The 19,748-nt window shown below is 44.1% G+C and overlaps 1 long non-coding RNA gene across 2 annotated transcripts in view; it reads right to left on the bottom strand.

Moving 5' to 3' along the window:
• LOC309336291 overlaps positions 1-18,412 on the bottom strand; it is a 95,668-nt gene extending 77,256 nt beyond the window's left edge. The window contains exons 1-4 of one of the 2 annotated variants that reach the window (XR_014153977.1): positions 18,028-18,412; positions 15,131-15,209; positions 9,333-12,618; positions 9,000-9,107 (exon numbers count right to left, since the gene is read on the bottom strand). This is a non-coding gene — a long non-coding RNA (uncharacterized lncRNA). Of the gene's footprint in view, positions 1-8,999; positions 9,108-9,332; positions 12,808-15,130; positions 15,210-18,027 lie in introns of those variants that run through there. The other variant, XR_014153978.1, reaches the window with a different exon arrangement.
• Positions 18,413-19,748: the final 1,336 nt, after the last annotated feature.

The following is a 19,748-nucleotide window of genomic DNA, read 5'->3' as shown; positions in this document are numbered from 1 at the left end:
GATGTCAAGTCCCGCAGGGCCCTGGTCTCTTGTGACAGAGTGTTCCACCAGATCGGAGCCACGGCTGAAAAAGCCCTGGCTCTAGTTGAGGCCAGCCTAACTTCTCTGTGGCCTGGGACCTTCAAGATGTTTTTATTTGAAGGCCGTATGTTTCTCTGTGGGGCATACCAGGAGAGGCGGTCCCGTAGGTACGAGGGTCCTAGGCCGTATAGGGCTTTAAAGGTTATAACCAGCACCTTAAACCTGATCCTGTACTCCACCGGGAGCCAGTGCAGCTGGTATAGCACCGGGTGAATGTGATCTCGCAGCGAAGACCCCGTAAGGAGTCTCGCTGCAGCATTCTACACCTGCTGGAGTTTCTGGGTCAGTCTCAAGGGCAGCCCCACGTACAGCGAGTTACAATAATCCAGTCTGGAGGTGACCGTTGCATGGATCACAATGGCTAGGTCAGGGCGAGAGAGGTAAGGAGCCAACTGCTTAGCTTGGCGGAGATGGAAAAATGCCGCCTTTGTTGTAGCTGCAATCTGCGCCTCCATGGAAAGGGAGGTGTCAAAGATTACACCCAAACTCTTAACAGACAGTGCTGGCACTAATTGCACCCCCGCAAGAGATGGGAGTTGCCCCCCCCCGGACCTCTGTCTTCGAAGGATTTAGCTTCAACCGGCTCCCACGTAACCATCCAGCCACAGCTTCCAAACATCTGGTCAGTGTGTCTGGGGCTGAGTCAGGATGGCCATCCATCAACAGATAGAGTTGGGTGTCATCAGCATACTGATGGCATCCCAGCCCAAAACTCCGGACAAGCTGGGCAAGGGGGCGCATAAAGATGTTGAAAAGCATCGGGGAGAGTATCGCACCCTGAGGTACTCCACACACCAAGGAGTGGCGCGATGACAATTCCCCCCCAAGCGCCACCCTCTGTCCCCGACCAGAGAGAAACGAGCGCAGCCATTGAAGAACTGTACCCTGGATCCCCACGTCGGCAAGGCGGTGGTCCAGAAGTTCGTGATCGACCATGTCGAAAGCTGCTGACAGATCTAGAAGAACCAGCAGCCCCGACCCACCTTGATCCAACTGTCTACGAAGATCATCTGTTAGGGTAACCAGAGCCGTCTCGGTCCCAATCCTTGCTGTTGTTCGGCACTTTCTGTTTTTGGTTTTTAAACAGCTTCATAGGCACTCTTGGTCTTGAGCAGTACAGAGGGGGAGTGCACGGACCTTCAATATGTTTTAAAGTAAGGAAATGCAAAAAAAGTGGAGGGGGGAGTTCACCACAGGCCATAGTCGTACAGAGGACGGAGGATTTTTGTCCCTGTGGTAAAAACTATCCAGAAAGTGTCTGTGTTACTCAAACTGCCCCATTGCCACACAGTGCTGACCATCACAATAGGTATGCAAGCTCAGGTTAAAAAACAACAACAATAAAATATGAATTATTTGAAAGAGTGGGTGATTTTTGGTCTTTCTACAACAGGTGGCTTACAACAGCACATCTATTGAGCAATTACACCATTATATGGAAGAGCCCCATGTTATTTTATCCTTAGCCCAAATGCGTACAGTTCCTTGGGAAATGATTTACCTTCCTTATAGGTTCTCACAGGAGCTGCAGTTAGCAGCCAAACCTGGTAAGCCATCTTGCCTGGCCATTTCTCTCAAGTGGTTCCTCTCTGCTTCTGACCATCCCCTAGGGCAGCGTTTCTCAACCTGTGGGTCCCCAGATGTTGTTGAACTACAACTCCCATCACCCCTAGCTACCAAGGCAAGAGCTCAGGGATGATGGGAGTTGTAGTCCAACAACATCTGAGGACCCACAGACTGAGAACTGCTGCCCTAGGGCAAAACATTCTGCAGGTTATTCTGGAGCTAGGAATGGGAGAGGAGAACTAGCCATGTTTCATTTACTTCTCTGGGGCCACAGCTGCCTCAGGAAGATTCTCACCGAGGGTCACTCAGAGCTGGTCCACCCATGAAGCAGGGTGAAGTAACTGCCTCAGGCGGCAGAAGCCCCCAAGGGCACCCCATCAGAGAAGCTGCTGCTTTACAGCCTATGTTTACAGCACATATGAGAGTAGAGTTTCAAAAACTTTCCTAAATGGTGAAAAAAACATTCTGTACATTAAAAAAAAATGTTAGAGACTACTCTTTCATTCAAAGCCACAATGCCCAAAATCAAACAGACACCTTGATTGCATTGAGAGAACAAAAGGAAGAAAAACATAATTTGATATTTAAAAAAATGATCCCCATTCTCTTGCAGCAAAATCTGATTATGATTATAATGGTGTTTCGGGTTTTTATAATGGTGTTTCTATAGATCCCTATTGTTTTATCCATAATAAATGGTACGGGAATTTCTTACATCATTGGTTGAATAGGATGCCTATTAAGGTATCTTTAAGCGCTGTGGGTAAAACCTCAGTGCCTAGGACTTGCCGATCGTATGGTCGGCGGTTCGAATCCCCGCAGCGGGGTGAGCTCCCGTCTTTCGGTCCCAGCTCCTGCCCACCTAGCAGTTCGAAAGCACCCCTAAGTGCAAGTAGATAAATAGGTACCGCTTTATAGCGGGAAGGTAAACGGTGTTTCCGTGTGCTGCGCTGGTGCTGGCTCGCCAGAGCAGCTTCGTCACACTGGCCACGTGACCCGGAAGTGTCTCCGGACAGCGCTGGCTCCCGGCCTCTTAAGTGAGATGAGCGCACAACCCTAGAGTCAGACACAACTGGCCCGTACGGGCAGGGGTACCTTTACCTTTTTAAGCGGGAGGAACTCAAACATCTCAGTCAGTTCCTAGTTAACTTCCCAGTTCTTGAAATTATTTTGGGCTGGTCAATACCAACTCTACATATCTCAAATTCTGAGAAAGACTAAAGAGCAACAAACAGTCCTCTATGTAGAGTAAGTCTATATTATTTAAGGCTAATAAAAACAACTTAAAATACCTCATTATAACAGTTTGGCCTTTCTCACTAGAACTTTGAGAAAATGGGTTTCTGGCTTATTTCTTTCAGTCCCTCTTATGGTATTTAATATACCCAAGGGATAATTTGACTATAAATACAACATGTATACATGTGAACCATGTTGCCTGAGACAAAGCCAGAAGGAAGCCCCACTGCTCATTATATGCTACAAGTTTCTCCACTTGTGAACAATCTGAACTTATATTCTGTTTGCAAGAGAAGCCTAGACCACTTCCTTAAGCATGACTAAAGCACCCAAAATGTGTTAAAATGTAAGGGCAGACTCAACCAGGCTGTAATGGATTACTTCCTCGGCATAGTGTTTTTTGCTTGCTGGGCATGTCACAAGAAGTGGTGAAGAGCAAATGTGTGAGGAGACTCAAATCAACTTTCCACCACTTCCTGCAAAATATGAAAAGAGAACTTACACAGATAATGGACTACCCAGGGGTGTTTTGCAAAGTTAACGGTTATTTTCATCAAATAGCTGTTATTTTCTGAAACACACTGATATATTGCCATTCTTAACACTAATAATGGATAACTTTCTTAATAGGTTTAGGTGGTTCTCTCTGAGAGTTCAGCAAATGTGGAACATCGAAGCTCCCACTTTTTCTGGAGTTGATTCTAAAAAGTTTTACAACAGAAGGTGCCCAAGCACCACAGAGGTTAACACAATACTCAAGTGTCAAGCCTCACTTGATAATTTGCAGCTTGAACAGTCCGGTTTCCTTTCTGCAGGTGAGGCATCTGGTCCCTAAATGCAGTATTGTGGGCTGAATTTGGAACACCTAAGCATGCGTGCTTCTTGGCCGGAATATTTTAACACTTGGCTGGTGATGGCCAAGAAGATTGTACATTCTAAGTCCACAGCCTATCAAGAAATTGGTCATATTCACTGAAGTGCATGCATAATGGATCTTCATCCCATATATGTTTCTTTGGAAGTTAAGCCCACTGGTTTCACTCAACTCAGATCAAACTACAGGAGTGTATAACTGTAGCCTGACAGTGCCTTTTGAAAGAGTAAAGCTGCTTGGAAGATAGGAACACAAGAAATTACCTTATGCGAGGTAAGACTGTCAATATAACCCAATATTGTTTCTTCTGACACACAGTGGCTCTCTAGAGTAGGGGTGGGGAACTGTGTTCCACTCAAGGGTTGCATTCCCTCATGGGGGGGGGGCACATGCCAGTAGTAGGTGCAGTCAAAAGTGGGCGACTCTTAAAAGGTAAAGGGACCCCTGACCGTTAGGTCCAGTCGTGACTGACTCTGGGGTTGCGGCGCTCATCTTGCTTTACTGGCCGAGGGAGCCGGCGTACAGCTTCCGGTTCATGTGGCCAGCATGACTAAGCCGCTTCTGGCGAACCAGAGCAGCTCACGGAAACGCCATTTACCTTCCCGCTGGAGCGGTACCTATTTATCTACTTGCACTTTGACATGCTTTTGAACTGTTAGGTTGGCAGGAGCAGGGACCGAGCAACGGGAGCTCACCCCATCGCGGGGATTCGAACCGCCGACCTTCTGATCAGCAAGTCCTAGGCTCTGTGATTTAATCCACAGCGCCACCGGCGTTACCTTTGTACAATAGGCTACAATCCTGCCACGCAAAAACCACAGGATTCTCTACATACACGCACACACCCCAAACTAAACTCTTCACTCTCCACGCAGGCAAGCAAGAGGCACTATCACAGTTCAAGGACACATTCCAGTAAGGCACTTGAGGAGGGTTCAAAGCAGGCCAATGAGAAGGGTGGCTTGGGAGGGGGCATAGCCTGCTGAATTTCAAGGGCCAGAGATCCTGCACCCCCTGGCTCAGGACCAGCCCAATACATTTTGTAACCTGAGGCAGATCCCAAAATGGAAACCCGCCCCCAACCAAGGAAGAAAGGGTGACAGAAGATCTACATCAGGAACAAGGGGGAAGAAAAATTGGCGTCGGAATCTGCTGCCCAAGTGGATTCTGCCACCTGAGTCAGTCAGCGGCCTTACCCTGGTTTGAATTTCCCCAACCCTGCTCAAGAGTCTTAGACAGTCAAAGGCTTCTAACCATGATGGCTATGCTCTGCCACAATGGTCCAAAGCAACATCCTTCTAAAGATCAGCTGCTAGAAACCACAGGAGGGGAGAGTGCTCTTGTGTCCTGCTTGCAGAACAGGACCCAGCCAGATCTTCTTACGACCTTAGATGGCTTTCACATCAGCTTCCAGCTGAACCTTTCACTGGCCTTGCAGGGCACTGAATCTGGGACCTCTGGCTTGCAAAGCCAAGGCTCTTTTCCTGAGGTAGGGCCCAAAAGCATATCTGCATTTTCCTCTTGTTTGCAGGGTTGCTAGGGGACAGGGGGGGATGTGTGATCCTTTGGATCCCAGCCATGCCCCAGCACAAATCAGTAATTATTTTAAAAAGAAACAACTATCAGTACTCCAAACCTTCCTGGAAATCTCACTGTCTGTTCCTAAAATCCCCTTTCCCCACCCCTAGTTGCATTGAGACTTCTAAAGCCCAGCTAAATTCCTGGAACTAGGAAACATTCAATACTAATATTGCAATGGGCATGGAAAAAGCTGCAATAGGCATGATAATAATTTACCTAGGGCACTGGAACAAACCTAACACACCTCTGCTCTTGTAATAATTGAACCCGAACAAAATTCTTAACAAGCAGAATGGGTTATGTATCCACAAGAAGAAACATGTACTCTAATTACAACAATATCTACCCACTTCCTCCTTGAAAAACAAGCTGGTTCCTGCAATCTTACCACTTGCAAGTGAGATACATATAAAAGTGTGCTGTTCACTCACCACACAAACTGGTGTGGTTTGCTATTGCTCCTCGATAAACATTTGCTCACTTTTCTAGCACCTTTGCTGCTAGGTTTGGGCCAGAGGATTGTCTTGTGCTCCCTTATTATTGAGTTCATCTGCTGCCTGCAAAGGGATAGATATACTTGGCCTTTTCAATGTAACATTGCATCAACTGGAATATTGGAAGAGCACTCACTGATCCCTGACTCAGGGTTTGAAAAAGCTTTGCCAAGTTCTTGGGAAATGACACTTTATGCTGTCTTCCTTCTGGCGGTTCCCTCACTGCGAGAAGCCAAGTTACAGGGAACCAGGCAGAGGGCCTTCTCGGTAGTGGCGCCTGCCCTGTGGAACGCCCTCCCATCAGATGTCAAGGAAGTGAACAACTACCTGACTTTTAGAAGACATCTGAAGGCAGCCCTGTTTAGGGAAGCTTTTAATGTTTGATCCATTACTGTATTTAAATATTTGGTTGGAAGCCGCCCAGAGTGGCTGGGGAAGCCCATCCAGATGGGCGGGGTATAAATAATAAATTATTATTAATTATTATTGTTGTTGTTGTTGTTGTTGTTGTTGTTGTTGTTGTTGTTGTTATAAGTTTGGGGGGAGAGCAAACCCCCCACCCCGGCCATCTCTACATTCAGTGAAGAGTTAGCCCCCTTTTCAGAAAAAATAATAATACTCAGCGCCCCCCTGGAACCTACCTTCAAAGGGGCAGGGCCGGCGTCACAGCCTGCCTACCATTGGTCAAATAGGCAGGCAAGCTGTGAGCCACTTCCCAGGCCTGAGTGAAGCTGAAAAGCGTTCACCCAAGCATGGGAAATTTCCTTGCCAGATCCAGGAGAGGCGTTGTTGCATCCTGCAACAGCGTGTGACCTGGCAGTAAGCGTCATTACACAACAGATGAAACATGCATGAACAGTTTTTCAATTTCTTCTTCTTTCTTTATGCTTCCACTGTCCCCTTATTTTTATTCAACATCCCCCAACTGCACCCGAGGCTACTACTATTGCACCCCTGGATCTTTCCAGCACTCCCCAGGGGACGGAATTGCCCACTTTGGAAAACACTGGCTAAGAATTTGAGCAAACTCATAGATTCATGAATTTAGCAAGGGCTGGAAATAATCACAGGATAGTTTCCTCATGAAGCCAGCCTGGCAACTGGGCTCACTGGGGGTGGGTCATTGAAGAAACAAAGGGCTGAACGTGGCCTGATTTGCTTGATAATGGCAAGACATCAGCAAAACATAAGACTCTCTGCCCAGCAGCTTCTGGGGTAGTGATTACGGTTGGCCTGATGCAAGCAACAAGAAAAAGTGCCTTTTGCTGTGGGCTTGATATGTGAAATATGTGTAAAGAAACCATATTTCATAAAGACACTGCAGACTGGTGGTACATTGCTTATAAAGGTTGAATGACGATTACATCTACAAAGGATTAAGGACTGTAAGACATTTTGCACATAAGAACTTAAAAGTCTGTTGTTGTTTTTAAAAGTGATTGCCTCCTTTAAGAAATAATTCCATTTTTATCCCTGTTCCAGTAAATTATGTACACGTTTAGTATGTCCTTCAACAACCAGTGTGTGTTGCACTGCTTAAAATATGCCAACAGGACAAAAACCTGAAATTATTGAGGTATGTACATGGTAGCAACAGAGTCGGTGCCAAGGAATGGTGATCATGGTAGGTGTGTTGAAGAGCAGGCAACAAAAAAATTCCATCTTACAGAATTCCTCAAGCCTGTTTATTTTAATAATGTTAAACTATTTCTTTTTCTTACAGGCCTTTCAAATAACCATGTTTTAGAATGTTAAATGCAGTTGTGACCCATTTGCTGTGGGCCATCTAGACACTTTCCTTTCAGGCTCTGCTTCTGTTGCCTCATTTTCCCAATGGCGTTTGTGATTTTCCACTAGAGAAAATGCAGTTATTTCCTTAACTAGTGCAGTGATTGCTATTGGGTTGCAGCACAAAATGTGGGTGTGTGAGGCAGAGATGGACAATCTGTGGTCTTCCAGATGTTGCTGAATCCCAACTCTCTGTGGGGCTTCCCTTGCACTAGAGTCTGGAAACTGTTGTTAGTGCTACAGCTTCATCGCTGACAGGAGTGGGACCCTGAGAGCATATAACATCCCTCCTCAGATTCTTGCATCGGTTGATGATTTGTTACCAGGCCAGACTCACGGTGTTAGAATCAGTATGTAAAGCTCGTAACAGCTTGGTATCTGTTTACTTGCAAGATCACCTAACCAGATATGTGCCACTTGACCACTTCAATCTGCAGAACTGGCACTTTTACAAGTTCCACATAATGCTCATTGTAAGGAATCGAGCCTTTAGTGTGAAAGCTCCTACACTTTGGAATTCCCTACTCGTTGCTATTAAGCTTTTACCATATTCTTGTTGATTCCCTGCTTGTAGTCTTACCATTTTTGCTTAGGCAAGACTACCTAGACATGTAAAGTTGGTACATATTTTAAGCTGTAATTTTAGCTTATAATTTACTTATTTTATAATGTATGCAGTTTATAATGTATATATATTTGAGAGAGAGAGAGAGAGAGTGGTGAACTACTTAAGAGGTTTTATTTACAATTAAGTGGTATGCAAATTCTGTTAAATAAAATAAAGCAAACTCTCATCAGCCCTAAATATGGCCAATAGGTTAGGGCTGATGGGACATGTGGAAGCTCTCAGGCTCCTCACTGCTGCTATATGGAAATATCACTCCAACAATTCACTATTCCATGTTATGAACTTACCGGTAACTGCTGTAAACAGCCTGGGGCAGCGTCAGCAGGGGAGAAATATCTTGAAGTGTGCTGGTGCCAGTTTTTTAAAAATAAAAATAATTTTAAAAAACAGCAAAGATGCCCTAATAATTCCTTCATGATTTCAGGAAATTGAAAAACTTTTTTAAACAATATTTGCTGTTTAAAGCCAGTTCTCGATTAGATATCATGCAAGTGGTGCTAGCTAGCGTGAGGTCATTGCCAACATTTTTTCCCTTTTTTCCCTCACTGTTCCTTATTTTGTATTGTTTACTTCATTCTTTCCTTCACCCTCATTCCCTCTAAGGGAATGTTCCTCGCTAATGATTACTACACACAAAAATGTTTAAGAAAGAAATGGCTGCAAAGAAACAACTCAAATGTAGAAAAAGTCAGAACTAATATTTTATTTATGCTATTAACCATCTCATCTGTCCCCCTACTTTACTTACAGGAATCGATGTCAGGAACCACGAAGCGCTACCAGGACCAGGATACTGGGAAATAACTGGTGAATACCAATTATTCCTGAAGTTCCACATTTGCCCCCAGCTCACCCTCTGAATTAAAAAAATAAATGGGGGAGGGGCTTGACTCACTCCTTAGCCAGAACAGCCCCCAGTAGAGTTTAAAACACAAATCTATGCAGCGTTTACAAAGTGCGGGAAATATAAGTTGCTAGACCTTTAAATGTCCCAGTGTTAAGTGCTTACAGTTTCCCCCTGCCTCTACCCTTCTCAGAGTGAATAGACCACAACTTTCCTAAGTTTCAAAGCTTTACTTACAGTAATCACAGCAGAAACATCACAGGTAAAAGCTTCTTCAGTACAAAAAACCAAAAAGTATCTTCAAGCATGGAATCTGAGCTAGGGAGCCCCAACCTCATGCATGTGGTCAGTTACATAGTTCAGACAGAAGAGTGAGAGAGGAACAGGAAACAAACAAAACAACTTCCTTTCCCAAAGGTGAGGGGGTGTGACCTAGCCATTTCCTCTCTCTAGCATTTTACAGCTCTGTGGCCCTTAACCCCTTCATTTACTAACTAGCATAGATATGCACTGTTAGGTTTGACTGCAAAAAAATCTCCCACACAGGGTTGAGTCAGCATGCCCCAATGCAGGAGGAGGTAGGAAAAAAACAGAGCTGATTGGGGGGAACTGGAGTTGGAACAGGGCTCTGGCCGCTGTGCCTCAACTGTGTGGAAACTGTTGGGACCCCTTTGATGCTTCTGTCCAGTTCTGAATGTCTTGCTTGATTCCTGGATTGTGACTCTTGAACACTATGTCTGCTGCCAAATCCTGTACTCTTACTTGCGTGCATAAAGATGTCTGTCTTACTTGCACACAAGAGCCTCTATCTGCTGGGCGTGAGGCAGGACAATCACCTGTAAAATCTCTGGGAGCCACACGTCTAGCCTGAAAGTCCTTACCAAAAAAAAGGGCATACTGTTTCCCTTTTTTCCAGCCTCATTAACCAAGCCTGTGCTGGTTTCAGATTAAAGATCAGCAGCTGTGCAGGTGAAAGGTTGCCCACCAGACATGTATGGTGGCCTGTCAGAGGTTCAGTCAACATTTTTGCAGATAGCCTGAAACTGCAGGGGAGAGAGGAAGAATCTATATCATATATACCAGATCAAATAAGTAAAGTGGTTATCAGCCTGTTCATGGATCAAATGCACATTATTTTGAAATGCTCAGTTTACATGGGGCTGTTAGCCCTGGAGACTTGGGTGTGTCTACTTAGAGTTTATCTATGAGGGGTGTTTGCTTTGTCATTGCCCTTGTAGTACCTGTTTTGCTTCTTTCCTGACCACTTGATAGTGCACAAGGTGTATATCAGGTAGCAGAGAATCTGCTATTTTGGTCTGAAATGTGCAAGGTACACTCAATGCCTGAGAAAGGGAATACCTCATATTAGGGATAATGCCTAGCTAAGGGAGGTTATGCTAATAGGCCATCAAGAGGGGGAAAGGGATATATTCCTGCATAATACATACATTTATATAGTGATTTTTGAGAGCTCAGTATGCTTCACATAATTATCTCAGTAATCTACGATAACACTGTAAAGTAGACTACCATGATCTCATTGCAGATTGGGGCCTATGAATAAGTTGATATTTGAGCCAGTCACTATGCTAAAGCTCCCTTCAAAAAAAATTCTGTCATGTGATCATAATCAGAATTTAGGGGTTTTGTCATTGTTAGCATCACTTCACACTTACTGTGTTTGCATTTGCCATTTTATTACCTGTTCCCCCTTTTTTGAGAGATCCAGTGATAAGATTGGTTACCTACAGGACAAACTCCCTCTGTCTTCCTCAAATTCAATTGCAAGAATTGGCCACTCCACACACTAAGTATGTTGAGCTTGGATTGTGGGCGCTTCATTTGTATTATTGGTGATCTGGAGTAGGAACTAAAGTTATTCATAAGCTGTTGCATAGAGGGAAGCAATTTTGGATTACACTCAAAAAGAAGAGGAAGTCCCTTTTGTTATTTTGAAAATGATGCACATAGTTGAAGTTTATTTGTTTCATATTCCAGACTCTGCATAATTCTATAATGTTTGCAGTGGTGAATATTTCAACACTTGCTGTTGCTATCTTAATACTTAAGTTTCCCACCTTCTGCAATGTATGAAGTCAGTCTGCTAACCTCTTTGAGCTATATGCTGCAGAAGATGTGAATCTGTAGGCAATGAATCAGCAACAGCACTACCACCCTCTTGCTGGGAATGGTAGATAGGTGCAACGCCCTAATTTTCCTCAGACCATGGATTAGAATTCCAGAAGAAGCAGTAGGAAAACTATGGACAACAAGTGTATTATACAACAAATATTATTCCTTAGAAAGCAAGTTCTGTATTAGTAAAATGACATGGGGAATGAAGTCTGGTGTTCCTTTTAATTCGCTGAAGTTATTTTATACACAGATCTTTTTCCAGATGCAAAATTATTTGGTTTTTGAGTCTTATTTTTTTTAAAGGTTGTTTTTAGTTGTATGGTACAGAACAACTGAAAAAGCTGTGGCTTTTGAGGGTGCGTTGTGTGATTGTTGGGCTAGGGATGGAACTGGTTGGAAGAGTTACTGTAAGTCATCTGTGGAGTTCAAGCCCAGCTTAGAATAACAAAACCGGTAAATAGCTTTGACCAATTAACAGCGATCACATTTAAATGATCATATCTCAGATTAATAAAACACAATATGAACAAGTCTTCTGCCTGTTCACAAAGCCACTTTTGCTCCTCTGTTTACAGTGCAATCAATCAAAAGCAGGAAGTCTGTTCTTAGTCATAGTTTGTCTTTTCATCCAAACTTGGAAACTATAGTTACCAGCTCTGGAAATGAGGTTGCATGCACTAGCAAAAGCAGGGCCTTTTTTTTCAGCCAGAACTCACCAGAACTCCATTCCAGCACCTCTCAGGTGGGCGCCATTGCCATTATAAGTGAACAATGGAAGTGTTCATGGTGAGTTTTGGCACCCCTTTTTCTGGAAAAATAGGACTGAGCAAAAGGATTAATCATGATCATCTGTATCTGGCCAATATCCAAATGGAGGGGAAAATGGACTGCTGAATCTGATTAGCATAAAATGGATGTCAATTCTTCTCCCCAAGAAACACTGGAAATTGTAGTTCTGTGAAGGGAATAGGGCTGTCTTAACAACTATCAGCACCCTTAACAATCTACAGTTCCCAGGATTCTTTTTTGGGGGGGGGGAGAAGCCATGACTTTAATATGATACTGCTTTACATGTACGGTTCAGATGGTTACAAAGCTTAAGCAGAGCTTTGAGCTGATTGCAATGACAAGCCAAATGTACAAAGGACAGTTCAGTTCTGAGGAACTTCAATTATTACATGGTGATCTTGAAAAGCTGAATAGGTCTACTATTTGAGTCAAGAAGTAGGGACTTCATCTGATTCCAAGGATGCCGGTATCAGTGCACAGGGCTAGGCCAATACATTTTGCTGTCTGACGTACCCCTTTTACAAATCAAGCTGTATAGTTACCTAAGTGAACCAAGTTGTTTCGGTACTGAGGCAGAAACTCCCGCAAATGCCTCTCCCTGGAAGGAAGAACACAATCATTAAAAATCAAATCACTAACAAATCGCTATCCTTTTATGGCACTCAGAGTCAGTGGCCAGAAGTGGTTGCCTCACTCTACCAATAGTAGAGCCAGCCCTGATTATTACATGCTATTGTGAAGGGCACAGACATTGTCTTTGGACCAGCGATTTGTTGTTGTTGTTGTTGTTGTTGTTGTTGTTGTTGTTGTTGTTGTTTAGTCGTTTAGTCGTATCCGACTCTTCGTGACCCCATGGACCAGAGCACGCCAGGCACTTCTGTCTTCCACTGCCTCCCGCAGTTTACTCAAACTCATGTTGGTAGCTTTGGGAACACTGACCAACCACCTGGAGCAGGAACCAGCAAGTCACTCCAGTATCCCTGCCAAGAAAACTCCATGGACAAAGACAACTGGGATTAGTTAATTGACTGCTAAGTACTGGTATAAGGAAGGAAGTGCACATTTCTAGGTCATCTTAACCTAGTTACAATTTTCCTACAACCAAAGTTGCAATTAACTATAATAAACTTTGCATAATATATTCTTTTTCTCCTTGGGCTAAATAATTGTTTTCTTTTCCTTTTCCATAAAATAACATTGCACAACTGGGAATTTCTCTCCTGGAAGCCAGCAGCCTTCTTCCCATAGGCTGCTACTGGGATAACACAATGGGCTACAGGGACTTTGGGTTTGGCCTGGTATGCCTCTTCTCTGTAAAGTTTTGTTCTGGGACAGCTGCAGCTTGGGTTAGAAGCGAGGGAAACAACAGTAGCTGTGTGTGTGCGCGCGCGCATACACGCTGAAGCAGCCCTCTGCCTGAAGTGGTGTGTTTAGTCAGTGCCACAAACCCCACGCTCTCATCCACCAGTCAAGCCTCAGCTCCAGCACAGGAACAAAATAAACCAATAAGAGGAAGTGCGTGGTTAAAAACACCCAGGAGAACATACAGTTCTCTGTGGCTTTCTGAGGGGGGGGGGGGGGCTTGTGATTCTGCCTTGCATGGCAAGGAGGGTGAGCTTAACTTGTGGGAACAGGGCATGCTAGAGCAGGCAAATATTTGTGTCATGTGGTGACATGCCCCACCTGGTGTTAATATCCAGGAAATAGATCAGATCCAATATAGATTATGATCGGCTGAATGTAGGACATACTTCTCAGGACTACCAACTTCTACCTTCCCACCTCCTCCCCTTTTCATCTCTCTCTTTCTCACGCTAACCCATCCTTCTCCTTCTCAGGTCACTATACATTTGCTAGATAGAAGGCGGCTTCTGCTGTAGGGTTGTCATCCGTATTCAAGACAGACTGGGGGGAAATATGAATACTTGAAACAGTCGTGGTTAGGGTAAGGAATATATCTGCAAGGTTATACAAAGTCATTTATCTGCCCTCATAACAAGAGCTGACTCACATATTTGTCATTTGATAGCTCAACACTCAATAAAGAGTCTTGTGGCACCTTAAGGACTAGCAGATTTATTATAGTATAGGCTTTTAAGAACGGTGCCGTTTCTTAGATGTGTGGAGTGTTGGCAGACATACACAGATATGCATATGGGGGAGGGGGAGACACAAATGGTAAATACTGGGGTTAAAGGCCATGAAATATAAGAGATAGCAGTTTGTCTGAGCTGTGTCATTTCCATGCGAAACTCAAATGTGGACAACAGGAGAGGCGAACCAGTAGCCCCAGGGCCAGATATATGGTAACTTGCCCATCTGTCTGCTGCCTCCCCCTCATAGCGACTTGGCTTGAAAATAAGCTCATGCTGAAGGGAGGTGAGAGTCTATACATTTTTGTACATCTGCAGGCTATGCATGTGTGCCTGTTTTGGCCCTGCCACAAGCAGCATGCAGCCCCACAGAGAGTGGGCCACAAGGGAAAAGGCAATGAAATGAAAAGGGAGCCCATCCCTGTTGTACCAGAAATGAACAGAGACACCAACTTACAGCAGCAGTCCCTGGTTTGAATACTGTCTCTCCATCTATGCAGTTCTGATTAAACACCTATGGTGGTGGGGAGAGAAACCCACATTTCTGATTTAGCCTTAACAGAATAGAATATGCTATAATTTATAGTTCTGTGATTTCATACTAAATGCTTCCTTTGAAGTTTGTTGTCGATGAAGTCTGGTGAATGAGGTGAGCGGCAGTGTGGCCTCTAGTCCACAAAAGCTCATGCCACAATAAACTTGTTAGTCTGTAAGTCACTAAAGGATTCTGTTGCTGCTGCTGCATCAGTCTACTGTGGAATTCATCATCCAAATGACTCATAACTGAATGTGCGAATTACTTCAACTTTTTTTGTCTGATGTGGTATGAGTGTTGCCTCTCTGGTGTTTGGCCAGTGGTAGCTGTTTCACACCTGTAAGAGATTACTTGATGTCTTGCAGTTGCAGATGCCCTTCAGCAAACAAACTTACCCAGAATCCAACACACGCTGTGTTACTCTGGGTGATGATGGAAGGCAAGAGAGTCAAAGGGAATGGGGAAATATCTTGTGAACTTACTGCATCTGAATCCAAGCAAGACTTGAACAGACTCCTACGCCGATCCCAGTTGCAACCATGAACACTTGACATCAATCTTCTAAACGATGCAGACAAAAAACAATGACACATTTTACACAGGCCTCTGAATGATCTTCATTGCACTACATTTCCTGGTTAAAATCTTATCTTATAGCTATATTAAGTTACCCAGACTAGCATTACTTCATTATTCAAAACTGGTTGAGAGGAAACTAAAGGAAGAGGATGAAGTCCATTAACAGGAGGGCAAGCATTTTGCTACACATAAAAGAGGCAGTAAATTATTTGTCATACATATTGAACACTTGTTTCTAGTATTAAGAAATCTGTCAAGAACTTGTCATCGCAGTTCACTGTAGAATTAATTTTATTCCTCTGGCGAGCAGAAGGCCCGGTGGTTCATCCATACCATAAAAATACAACACAGGGCCAAAGGAGAATAATATTTATGTGAAGCTGACTATTAGCAGATCCACACCTTTAGAAAAAGTCAGTGGTGCACCATCCTATGATTATGTCTGCACCATACATTTAAAGCACATGACTTCCCCCAAATAACAGGGGGATAACTGTAGTTTACTCCTCACAGTGCTAGAATTATCAGCACCCTTAACAAACTACCAATGTCAGGATTCTTCAGGGAAAGTCATGTACTTTAAATACATAGTGTCTATACAGCCTATGCCACCTCCAGGATGCCAGTGGGGAAGAAAAATATCATGACTAGTGATATTTATGGGGTAGGATCCCATGAATGGGCTTTCTCTGTGGTGGCCCCTCACCTATGGAATGAGCTTCCCTCTGAGGTGTGTATCCTTTTAGTTAACTATGCTTCTTTTGCACTTGCATTTTAATTGTTTTATTCCTTCTCGTAAACTCCCTTGAGAGTTTGATTAAAGGGAGGCATAAAAATACCTAATTACCAATAAATATTATAACAATAAGATTACATATTTTTCACTAAGTGTTTCATGTACATGATTTCAGCATTTCTCACAACTGCCCTTTTAAAGCAGAAATGAAGAACCTGCCGGCCTTGCAGGCATTTCTGAACTACAGCTCTGAGCACCCATGACCTGGCTGCGGCGGGTGGGAGTTGTGATCCAAAATACCTGGAGATCACCACAGCAAAGCCTGGACTAGATTATTTCCAACATCCCTGTTGCAAAAAAAAATCAGTACTGCATTTTAAAGAACCCTATGAAGTGGTGCTACATGGAAAGAGCATGAACAAATCAACATTGCACCTTTCCTGTGCTCTTGAAACTGTAGCATATAGGAGCTGTTGTTAAACCTGCCAAAGTACTTCTCTGAGATGCAGTCAAGACTATGGTACGCCTCTGTCTTGTTCTTAATGCTTTCTTTTTCTGGTTGAAGGGCAAAGCAGACTGTGCGAGAGAAGCAGTGCAACCCAGCAGAGAAAATATTAAGCTTTGACCTGCATTAAATTCCCAGCAGGAAGTAATGGCGATTGCTCTCAGAGCATTGCTAAAGAATGCTGAAGGTGATAGACTGCGGCTCTTTGAAAATTAAAACTGCTATAGAAACAAACAGACAAACCCAAGAATGTGTTCACATCATAAAGCACTCGCCCCTGTGTCGGTACCACATCATGCTAGTTTTTTATATTAAAAACGGAATGACTTTACTGCAAGGATGTGAAACATGGCCCTCCAGATGTTAGTGGACTCCAACACCCATCAGCCTCAGCCAGCATGGCCAATGTTTAGGGATGATGGGAGTTGTAGTTTAGCAGCATCTGGGTGACTACAGATTTCCCAACGATGGCTTTTCTGGTTCCAATTGTTTTAGAAAGTGAGGAAATGCCAATTGCTATGGCACACTTTGATTGCTGTGGGGGTGAAGATGGTAGCCAGATGTTAAACAGACAGTTGAAAAAAATCTTAAGACAGTTAACTGCAGGTTTCACTTCTGTGTATTGAGCAAGAAGGGGTGTGTGGTAGGGGATATAAGACGAAACTATTTTCTAAAAGGCTGATTTGTAGCAGGTATTGAAGAGGCAAGAGCTCTCATGTTCCTCTGAGTGTTCATATGAAGTAGTCGTTTAGAGTGAAACTGCTTCAAGAAAGATTGGCAGGTAATAATACTTTGAGAAACAAGAAGTGGAGGTTGGGGGTGGAGGAAGGAACCTGAGAACAAAGTGGTGGAATTCAAAAGATCTGCGGTGCAAACAACCCAGTGCAACCCAGACTGCCCCATAAAACAGCAACAGCAAATAGGAGTTCTGTTATACCCATGAGGAAACGTCATAAAACCACATCATGCCTGGCAGCAACCGACCCACAATCCCGTTTCCTCTGTTGTTATTGCAGAACTGTGTTCAACGCCTTTGGCTCTGTTTAAACGCTGCAGTGGGTTCCTTTAGAACCCCCATGGTTTAGTGGGGGAGGCCATAAATCAACAGCCGTTCTTGCCCTTAGCGTTCAGTCTGAGCACAGCAGGTATTCATTTAGGATGTTTTAAAGACCTATTTAAAACAAAGGTTGTCTAGGGAATAAGTGTAGCCTTTGGTAGAGACCAGACATAGTTTAGTCAACCAAGCGATTGTAAGATCAAGCCTGTGCTGCTTTACACACTTGCATACCCTCCAACATTCTGCAGAAGAAAATCAGGAAACACAACTTTTGGGGCCACGCTCCCAAGCGGATCATGTAACTCACACGAGAATGCCCCCCCCAAGTGCATCTTGCACTGAAATGCCTTCTGCACATGCTCAGATAATACTGTTGCCTATTCCAGTACCCCCTTCCTCTCCCTGACCATATCTGTAGTTGCACTAAGAGAATAATAGACTCATAGAAGCACAGAGGCAGAAGGGCTTCCAGGGGTCACCAAGGCCAGAATCTCCAACTCACCCTGGCAGGCAGGTTTTCTTGAGGCTGAGATTGGATACACTCTCCTTCAAGACAGCTACTGGTGGGGAACGCAGCCAGTCAGCAGCGAGGAGGTGTGGAGAGAGCCAGATCTGGATCCTGCCTTCTTCTCTTCCAACGTTGGACAGAGGTAGCAGCTCTCAAGGCAGTGCTGTTGCCACTCAGGGCCTGTGGGCACCTGCTTAGCTCCCAGCCACGACGGGGCGCACGTCACAGCCGAGTGCCGTTTGTGCTGCTGTGGAGCATTCCTCTCCACTCACTGCCTCACCCTTGGTGCTTCCTCACCACCATGTTGAGATGGTTGGCGCACCGAGTTCACGGGGGCACAGGGGGACATAGGCTGCATCCTGAGGAGTCTGGCGGCTCCTTCTCCCTTCTCCCCTGCCTCGCTAGGCACATCTGCTGTGTCCTGCACACCATGAGTGTGCAAGGGCTGGTGGGCTGAGAGGAGGCCTGGGTGGCCTCTGTAAGTCCGGGATGTCCCACTTAAAATGGGACAGTTGAGGGGTATGCTCTTGGGTAATGCAATCTGGTTTACAGCAGGCCTTTTAAGACATTGAAATGCAGTGCAAGTAAATACCTTGCTCCATTGCAATCTGCAGCAGCAAACACCAGCAAAGCATGTGGGTGGGCAGAAGTCGTCCACCAAGTCCCAGGATCTGCCTTTTTTGTTGTCATGCATGGGGTGAACCAGCACTCCCCCTTAACAAAGGGAACAGCACAATCTTAACAGAACTTTTCTTCCTTCTTACATGGAACCTGCAGCCAGCATTTCAAGGACTGTTTGAAGGGAAGAGTTGAGAAATGTGTTTCCCCCCAGACTCCCTAACTTATTTCAAGCAAGATTCTCTTGCTAATCCAATTCCTACATATACACCACTAGCTACTTTTGGAAGTTCATGTGCTATGGCTTCTCACATGCAGAGAAATGGTGGCCCCTTCCCTGTTTGATCCAAATTGCTTCTAAAAGGCTGCATTTGTTCTATCTTGCCTTGACAGAAAGGACTTATCAGAATCAGCTTTGTCCCCTTTCCTTTTAAGCTTCTTATACATATCAGCTGTCATTTTTGGAAATCCAAGTTTATTGCAGCACACGTCCCTTCTTGTATTGGAAGACAACTACAGCGGGAAGATCATCATGTTATGATACCAGGCAAGTCAAAGGCCTGTTTACTAAAATTTCCTCAAGACACTGGTTTCGCTTCAATTCAACCTAAACCTTTTCACTTACCTTTTAATTGTGAAACACTTTGTATTAGAAGCAGAATACTAGAAGTCTTACTGTTTAGTTCAGCCTATAGGTGAAATTCAGTTCACAGCATCACCTCTCAGTACCTCCCCAAATGTCCCTATTTTCCAGGGACAGTCCTGGATTTACAAAAGCTGTCCCAGTTTCTGATTTGATCCAATAATGCCCTACTTTCCCTTAGGATAACCCTATTTTCATCGAAATTTTTTTGAAGCGTATAGAGCTATGTGACCTGAGCCAAGGAGATAAGTAACTATACTACCTTTAGAAGACATCCAAAGGCAGCCCTGTATAGGGAAGTGACTAGGGCCACCCAGTCAGATGAGTGGGGAATAATAATTAATAATAATAATAATAATAATAATAATAATAATAATAATAATAAATAATAATAATAATTGACTAGGATGGCCCTCTTTTTCATCGGATAAATGTTGGAGGTATGCGCTTCTGC

The sequence above is a fragment of the Podarcis erhardii genome, assembly GCF_964252035.2.
Source record: "Podarcis erhardii genome assembly, chromosome: 1".
Taxonomy (NCBI): domain Eukaryota; kingdom Metazoa; phylum Chordata; class Lepidosauria; order Squamata; family Lacertidae; genus Podarcis; species Podarcis erhardii.
Note: the sequence above shows the minus strand (reverse complement) of the source record. Positions and strands in the feature narration are given on the sequence as shown.